We start from the raw sequence: 9,713 nt of genomic DNA, 5'->3' as shown, positions 1-9,713 counted from the left end.
CCGATTGTTGTGCGAGGGAGGAACCGTGGCCCACGCGTTCCCTGCTGGGACCTCCTCCGCTGCGCTCCAGCGCTCGGGTCGAAGCCCTGCCCCCCCCCCGCCCCCCGCGCTGTGTCCCCTATTCAGGGGGGTAGGGGTGTGAGCGGTTAGTATAGGACCTTGGCCTCCTCGGACTTTTCCAATGTGGGAGTGGAAAGCAAGGAAAAGGCAGGTGAGTCCTAGTTAGCTGAAAACAGTTTTTAAAGGTTTTACTGTAGCGTTTTTAAAGTTTTAAAGCTTTATAGAAGATTTAAATCTCTGGGGGAGAAAACAAAACCTGATTAGAAATCATTGATAAAATTGCCTTCCAGTGAACTTCGCTTTGCCTCAGCACGTGGCAAGGCAAAAGCTGGCAGGGACACGATATAACATTTAGTAAAGAGCACCTATAGTCTTCCAAATCTGGGATCCCAAGCAACTTGCTTCCTCACTCTGTCCCCTCTTGTTCAGGGTCCAAACTGGATTTAGAGGAGATTGTATTGGATCAGTTGATTACACAATCAGCTTAGTACGGTTTTTCAGGGACATTTAAGGAGTATTTTAGGGAGGCATGGTTATTCTAACGTCAATATCTAGATTAGGGATATTTCCAAGTTTCCTAGTCCCCACAAAAATATTTATGGATCTAGCTTCCCTGGTTTTATCTAAAACCGTTTAAGGATTTATGTTTGCAATCTATGTTACTTCTCTCCTGGTAATACTTCTCACACATTTACCACCTGCTGTGTAGTATACTGCCTTTTCTTTTTCTTTTTTCTTTTTTTTTCATCCTAATTTTACCTACTTCAGGTTCTAAGGAGCGCCCTCAGGACTAGCTGTCCAGGATTTGATGGACAAGTCCTTGTTCTACCAAAAAAGGAAGTTAGACTTACCAGTTTGCTGTAGGAAGCAGAAATTAATCACAAGTCTGAGAACAACTTCTGTACAAGCATCTCAGTAGGAGTATTTGGGAATCTAGCATCAGTGCTTCATTTTCAGGTCTGTATCTTTGAAAATTATACTTGTTTACTTATCTCAGTAAGGTGTTCTGGAACCTGTCTATAACACTAACAGGAGTAGGACGGACTTTGAGATGAATTCTGGCCATAGGAGGTTAGTACTCTTTTCATCTATTATGAGGTGATACAGCCCAAACCATAATATTACAGACAAAGGTACAGAGAGCTATTATTAAGTAACTTTATCTCTGGAATTCCAGTTGAGAAGTTCTAACATGTTTTTGAAAAGAAAGGAGCGAAAGGAGCACCTGACTCATGTCATGCTCTAATTATAAAATGTATCCAAACTTAACTAATCAATGAAGAAACGGTGAGCTCCTGCTATCAATAAATCATGAGCAATTATTGCCTGTTATATATATGACACTGTCTTTAGTACAATGTCAACCCTTGGCAGTAATTAATTTAATTCAAAAGCCATTTATGAAGTGAATTCAAAGCACTTGGCTTGATGCTAAAATCTGAAACTAAGATAAATAGCATCAGATAATTTTGCTCAAGGAGTTTATAATCTAGAAAACAAAGACAATGGCCAAAAATGTAAGAAGGCCACCAAACTTGAGGAAGAAAATATTTCAGTTTAGAAATGAGAATTAGGGGCGCCTGGGTGGCTCAGTCGGTTAAGCGTCCGACTTCGGCTCAGGTCATGATCTCGCGGTCCGTGAGTTCGAGCCCCGCGTCGGGCTCTATGCTAACGCTCAGAGCCTGGAGCTTGTTTCAGATTCTGTGTCTCCCTCTCTCTGCCCCTCCCCCGTTCATGCTCCCTCTCTCTCTCTGTCTCAAAAATAAATAAATGTTAAAAAAAAAAAAAGAAATGAGAATGATAATTGGGGTATGAACTAGGGCAATAAAGAATTGACACCTTTGGGGCGCCTAGGTGGCTCAGTCGGTTAAGCTTCCAACTTTGGCTCAGGTCCTAATCTCATGGCTCATGGGTTTGAGTCCCCCTCGTGCTCTGCACTAATATCTCAGAGCCTGCAATCTGCTTCCTATTCTATGTGTGTGTGTCTCTCTCTGCCCCTCCCCTACTCACACTCTCTCTCTCAAAAATAAATAAACATTTAAAAAATGAAAATAAAGTTTTTATCCAATTTGTTTTACCTTGGGTAAAGGGAGGGGTTCAGACTTTGAACTCTTCTCTTCATCATTGTTTTAAGTCTATAATAAAATCTTTCAGGGAAGTCCTATCCAAGCTCCAGGACAAGTAATTCCCTAGTAAATATTAAAACGGTTTAAAAGGTCAGTGATTTGGGGGTGGGGAGAGCAGTGGTCATTCAGCACAGTAGCTGCCACAGCAAAGACAAAGGAAATCAAATCAGAAAAGTCTAGAAGAATAAAGCATTTGCAATCTTGCAGTTCTTGCCTTTTAAAAAATCCACAGAGGAGAAATATCAGAGAGGACTGACATCACTACAAGACATGACTTACTGTAAGTGGAAGGGATCAGGTGCCCATCATTTCTTGTAATTATCTGAGATTTTTTTTTTCTAAATCCACAGAAAACGTGTCCCTATAATCTGAAACTAAGGGGGCATATCCTTCTTGAAGATTGAGTAAACATGCCTGAGAACTTTTAAGAAAAGTGAAATAAAAATAAGCAACATTCTAAGCATACAAATTTTATTTTAGAATTATAATGTGCTTTTTAAAAGTATACTAGAGGGGTGGCTCAGTCAGTTAAGCATCCCACTTCAGCTCAGGTCATGATCGACTCTTGATTTCAGCTGATGTCATTATCTCACCGTTTGTGAGTTCAAGCCCTGTGTTAGGTTCTGCACTGACAGCTCAGAGCCTGGAGCCTGGATCATGTTCTGTGTCTCCCTCTCTCTCTGCCTCTCCCCTGCTCGTGTTCTCTCTCTCTCAAAAATAAATAAATAAACAATTAAAAAATAAATAAATAAAAGTATACTAGATTGTTTATTTCTTCCAACAATCCTGTAACAGAGTTCTTATTTTATTTTTCCTACTATATATATGTATATATATATGTACATATATATGTGTGTGTATATATATGTGTATAAATATATATATATATATATATATATATATATATATATATATATATACTGTGAGATAATTCCAGAGCATTTTGGGTTTTACCAACTTCTGAAATAAACTCTGAATCTACTACCTACATAAGGTAAAAGTAGCTACAATGAGAGAAACAGGACTAAAGAATAACAAAACTTATGAAACTAATCAAGAGAATATGGCAAAGGTATAGGATAGGCAAGTAGGTCAAAAGAACGGAATACAGTCCAGAAACAGAATCACACTGAATCAGTCAATTGATTTCCAACAAGATGCCAAAGCAATTCAATGGAAAAAGGGATGTTTTCAACAAGTGGAGCTGTAACAACTAGACAGCCATATTTAAAAAAATAATGTACTTTAACTCTAGTTCACACCATACACAAAAATTAATTCAAGATGGATCATAGACTTAAAGACTAACACCATAAAACTTCTAGAAGAAAACAGGGAAATACCTTGGGGGTGAGCAAGGATTTCTTAGACCAGGCACAAAAAGCACTATCTATAAGAGAAGAAAAATTGATAAGGTGAACTTCATCAAAATTAAAATCTTCTAATCAAAAAATATCATTAAGGAAAATGAATAGGCAAGCTATAGGCTGGAAAAAAATGTTCTCAAAACATTTATCTGATGAAGAACTTGTATGCAAAATATACAAAGAATACCTATAACAAGAAGTATACATTTAAACTAGAAAAATGTGCAAGAGATTTAAATAGACAATTCACAAAAGAAGTTATATAAATGCCCAGGGTCATATACAAAGGTACCTGATGTCATTAGTATTCAGAGATATGCAAATCAAAACCACGATGAGATACTTCTTCCCAAACATTAGAACAGCAAAAATTAAAAAGACAGAGAAAATAAAATATTGATCACAGTGTGAAGCAAGTGAGATTTTTAAATTTTTTTTTAATGTTTATTTATTTTAGAGAGAGAGGCAGACAGAGAGGAGCAATAGAGAGAGGGAGACACAGAATCTGAAGCAGGCTCCAGGCACTGTGCTGTTAGCACAGAGCTCGACGTGGGGCTTGAACTCATGAACCATGAGATCATGACCTGAGCCGAAGTTGGATGCTTAACTGACTGAGCCACCCAGGTGCCCCAGCAAGTGAGATTTTTATAAATTGACTGTGAGAGTATAAAATGTAACACCTGCACTAGGAAAACTCTTGTAGTTTCTTATAATCATAGATCCAGGCTATAATCCAATAATTCCATGCTGAGGTATCATTCAACAGAAATGAGGACATATAGACACAAAAAGAATTATTTAAGAATTTTTTTGCAGCTTTATTTATAATTGCTGAAACTTGGGAAAAATTAAATGTCCATCAGCAGAAGAATGGAAAACAAATTGTGGTAACATTCACATAAAAATACTAACTATGTCAATATAAAAAAATAAAAAGAAACAACCGACACACAGAAAAAAACACATTGGGGTGCCTGAGTGGCTCAGTCGATTAAGCATCCCACTTCAGCTCAGGTCATGATCTCATGGTTCACAGGTTCAGGTTCCAGCCCCATGTCAGTCTCTATGCTGTCTGCACGCAGCCCACCTCAGATCCTCTGTCCCCCTCTCTGCCCCTCCCCTGCTTGGGCATACTCTGTCTCTCTCTCTCTCTCTCTCAAAAATAAATAAACCTTTAAAAAAAGAAAGCAAAATACAAAAGACTACATCCTGCAAAAATTTTATTTATGTGAAGTTCAAAGAAAAGGAAAGCTAATCTGTGACAATAGAAATGAGAAAAGTGGTTATTTGCAGTCGGATGGGGTACCAATTGACTGAAAAAGAACCTAAGAAAACTTTCTGGAGTGATGGAAATGTTCAGGATATCTACATGAGAGTAATCGTTTATCAAAACTCAATGAACTATACATGTAAAATCTATATACAAATTACATATAATTCTCTGTGTACAAATTATACTTCAATAACAAATTAATTTTTTAGGTTTTTAGTGTTTATTTTTTTGAGAGAGAGACAGGGACAGAGCACAAGCAGGGGAGGGGCAGAGAGAGAGAGACACACAGAACTCGAAGCAGGCTCCAGACCCTGAGCTGTCAGCGCAGAGACTGATGTGGGACTCAAACTCATAGACCATGAGATCATGACCTGAGCCGAAGTCAGATGCTAAACCTACCGAGCCACCCAGGCACCCCTCAATAACAAATTAATTTAAAAAAACTATGAATCTTGGGGCACCTGCGTGGCTCAGTCAGTTAAGTATCCAACTCTTGGTTTCAGCTCAAGCCATGATTTCATGGTTTGTGGGATTGAGCCCTACGTTGGGCTCTGTGCTGGCAGTGTGGAGCCAGCTTGGAATTCTTTCTCTCCCTGTCTCTCTGTCCCTCTCCCCTACTCGCACATGCATTCTCCCTCCCTCTCTCTCTTTCTCAAAAAAAAAAATAAACACTTTTTAAATTTATGAATTCTACGAAAGGCGGCAATGAGCTAAACCTAAAATAATTGCATATTCACCTCTATCAGTTCCTTCTTAATATTGGTTTGAGAGTATTGAAGGAAAATGTAGGTAAATATGTTACAGAGGAAACTGTGAACTCCTTGTTTATTTCTGTGCTTCTCCCTCCTCCATAGAAACAGTAGGTATTGCTTGTTTTTCCCAGAAAAGGGATATTCTTAAGTGCAATTGTCTGCCAAGGATTAAGCAGGACATCATCCCTTTCACTGAAGCAGTCAAATAGCAACACCTAATCCCGCCAAGATTCTCTGGCAAATGTGGCCGGCAACATGGAGACATAATTCTTCATTTGTAGGATTAATGTTAACTTCTCCGGCACATACCACTACACTCATTTATGGATGCTACTATAAGTCCAGGGAAGGCATCCTGACACTCCAGTTTAGTTACGTAATTTAGGTTAATTTAACTAAGCCCTTCAGTGTAGGTGGTATTTTGGAGACTTTAAAACACTGAATTCCCAGAAGCAAACCTGAAAATATTTCAACTTTAGAAAATAAGCACTATGCACCACTTGCTAATATCTCCGTAATTGCTCTTGCTTCTTTCACATCATATAAGCTTACTGACAGCAATAACCAGAATGTACTAATCCCATCATTTCTACCATGGAGCCTCTGTTACAAATATTAGAGCCTTCCATGTGCTGAGAGAAATCACTTGGCAAATCTCGTAGAGCCTACATTTTTTTCCTGCCAAACCTGTTTAAAAGTCTTCTTTTTCTCAGTTTTGATTTAGTAACTTTAGATCTCTGCATTATGTTGTGTTTTGCACGGAGCTATTGACTTCAGCTAAGGAACCGTGAACAATAATTATTTTGCATGACTAAGCTCTGGTACACCATTGTCAGACAGGCACTTTACGGTACCAGTAGTTTCAAAATTTAGAACAGAACTGTCAAACAAGCAAATGCCTACACCAAAGACTTCTATTTTCAAGCTACAGGCATGAGTTCTATGATGTGCAGTAATAGAGTGAATCTTTGTGCTCTTGTGAACGCTCCTGATTTGACAGTCCTAGAAACGAAAGCTGGTTTCTTTCTAGAACAGATATATCAGTGGTAGCAACAATACAAATTTTCAAGCAAGTCTCAGGTATGGCATGAGTGCTGGAAACGGGAGACTTGGGCACTGAGATTATTAAATGCTAAGAAGTACTGTATTTATGATGAGCACAGAACAACATACCTCAAACTGAGAACATCTGATTTGGCTCATCTTAGTTGGACATCTTTCCAACCATTTCAGAAAACATTCATAGGGTTACCAGTTTATACGAACTAAAATTTTTATCCTAGAAATAATATAAATCTAATAGAAATGTTTCTCAACATTTTAAAAAGCCCAAGAATGGAGCACATTACAGAAAATATTCATAGACAGGGACATAGATTTTGTATAAATTAAATGTATTTTACTCTTTCAGCACAGCCAGGTATGACCCATCAGGAACACAGGCCAAACAATTTCTGTTTAAAAGTTGACATTCTACCCTTTACACTTTTACAACACTTCAATTTTTTTCCAAAGGTCTTTTCTTCCACTGATAATTTGATTCTTAAAACAGCACTTTAGGACAAGTATTACCTTCTTGGCATAGATTTAAAAACTTAAGAACAGAGGTTAAATGACCTTGAAATGTCTATGATCATTGAAAAAACAAAGGGAAGGATGGGGAACATGGATAAGATGCCTCTCAGATGCCTCTGTCTTTAAATATTTCCTTTTTATTGACCCAGGCCAGTGTTCAGGCTCTCCGAAATAAATTCATACTAATCTATTTTTGTTGATTTATAAATCAGAATTCTTATATTAAATAAAAAGAGGAAGTTCTGCCTTCCCTTTGGCCAGACTAGTCCTACCTACATTACAATGTACTCCTTTTCTAAGTGGGAAACCAATGGAGAAATAACAAATTGTCCAGAACAAAGGAAATACTTCACCAGGTTGTAGTAGAACTTGGAAAATGATCTCAGGTGCCCTTCAGGGGATACCTTCCACGTGACCACAGAAATATTACCACAATTTTTTAACTGGATTCTCCAATTTATCTTATGTCCCCACCAGTGTAGCCTACCCAGCTCTGCTTATTTGGACTTTCTGGAACACAGCTCTGATGAAGTCACTCTCCTATACAAGAAATTCAAGATAGGATTCAAGAAACAATGATTTCAACCGGCCTACCTTTCCAATCTCATCTGTAGGATGCATTATATTACAGTAAAAGTAAAATGTTGGGAAATGGACTGGACTTTCTTACCTCATTTGGTCAACTTCTGGGACATCTAAATCTTGATGTAATACAGAAATAAGTTGGACCTGCACCCAGCTATAATAGTAACCAAAGGAGCTTCTCTTTGAAAAGAGCATAAAGGACTCATTGGAAATTGCTAACGAGACAGTTTGAAAATAGACAATAAATCCTAGTTATACATATGCGAAACTATAAAATTTGTATTATGGAAAATTTTTAGTTTACTAAAACTCATGCCTTTCCTGACACCCTCAAAAGGAGGTGGCAACTAAAAAAGAGAGATTTTAAACAACTCTATAGAAGATAGAAGAGAGATAAAAAGAAGAAAGGGTTGCTGGAGCAGAAACTTTACAAACCAGAGCCAGTAGGTCAGCAGGAGCTATTGGAGAAAGGATTGAGAAGGGGATAGGTGGCTGGGGAAGAGAGGAGCTTCAGAAGAAGAACAGATGTGATCAATGAGGATTTTCATCAGGATTTCAGGCACAATGTGTAATGTAACCTTCCTTCTCTTTCATTCCCCATATAGTCCTTAGTAAAGTATCCAACTCTCTCCAAAGTCTTAGGGAGTTGATTTTTTTTGTGGAACTCCTAACAGGTGCTGAGTTGGCCTCCAACAAACAGATTGAGAATGTAGAGGGCCCTTGAACACAGCCATGTCTTGGTTAAACCACTAACGTACAATGAATATACAACGACTCTGATGACAGTTCCAAGTCCTCCTTGGGAAGAAAATGGCAATCATTGGATTCAATCACTCAATAACTGGCAATAAGTTGATCCAGAATGATTTTTCCCCCTATATATTCTACTCTATTTTTGTCCAGCAAAACCCATGCTGCATCTTGCTTTAGAAATTTTACTGTGATATCTTGATCTTTACTTGGGCACTTGCCCCTAGTGCAGTCCATATATACAGAAATCTATTTATAGCTTCTATGGAAAAGTTTTTCTTTTCAATATGATCTTTAAGTGCTGACTGGCTGCAAACAATGATATTCTCTACGTCTGCCATCTCTTTGTAATATCAGTGACCATCTAAGCTCTTACTCACAATGAACAAGCAAGTTAGAGACTAGAAACCCTCTAGTAGGATACAGTTGCTTCCTGCTTCACATGAGATCTGAAAATAGATTGCTCTACATTGACAGTGACAAGACCCTTTCTGTCAACACTGTGAAGCTTCTACCCTTCCTAATCTCTGTCAGCGATGGTTTAGGAATGCCAAAATACTTTAATAGCTTATGGGCCAGTGTACAAATGATTGATATCTTAACTGTATATGAAATTCCAGGACAGGCAGAGAAATCAGAAGACTGGGGGAAAAGAGTCTAAATGCATTGCTTACTTTGGGGTTGGTTAATCGACATATGTTCTACCAGTTTCCATTGCTGTACCTCTCCTCTGTTGTCTTATCTGAGAATATCTTCTTTTTTCACTTCAGTCTATCTAAAATTCACATAGCTTAACCCAACTTCTATTTTCCCTTAATTTTGAGGCTTTTGCCAAATTAAAAGTGATTTCATTCTCTACTGAACTTTTGTTTTACCTTTTTTATGGTATGTTTACATTATCTTATGATTTTATTGCTTTCATAACATTATAACACTCCCACTAGACTACCCATACTCACCTTTAAATACACAGTGAATATATAGGGCTCTAAGCTCGTTGAGAAACAATGTGCATGTGTGTACATGCATGTGGACACACACACGCGCACATACACACACACACAAACTAGAAGGAAATAAACAAAATGGTGATAATTGTACTTTCTGGCCTATAGGCATCTGTATGATCTCCATTTTCTTCCTTTTACTTATCTCTATTTTTGAAAAATGTCCATCATAATATCCATTACTTTTTTTAATGTAAAATACAATAATAAACATTTTT

General features: G+C 37.8%; 1 long non-coding RNA gene across 1 annotated transcript; it reads left to right on the top strand.

Moving 5' to 3' along the window:
* The first annotated feature begins 91 nt into the window (after window positions 1-91).
* Window positions 92-9,351, top strand: LOC109501473. The gene is made up of 2 exons (XR_002743800.2): window positions 92-1,017; window positions 7,631-9,351. It is a non-coding gene; the product is annotated as an uncharacterized LOC109501473 (long non-coding RNA).
* Window positions 9,352-9,713: the final 362 nt, after the last annotated feature.

Source organism: Felis catus, chromosome B4 (genome assembly GCF_018350175.1).
Source record: "Felis catus isolate Fca126 chromosome B4, F.catus_Fca126_mat1.0, whole genome shotgun sequence".
Lineage (NCBI taxonomy): Eukaryota > Metazoa > Chordata > Mammalia > Carnivora > Felidae > Felis > Felis catus.
Note: the sequence above shows the minus strand (reverse complement) of the source record. Positions and strands in the feature narration are given on the sequence as shown.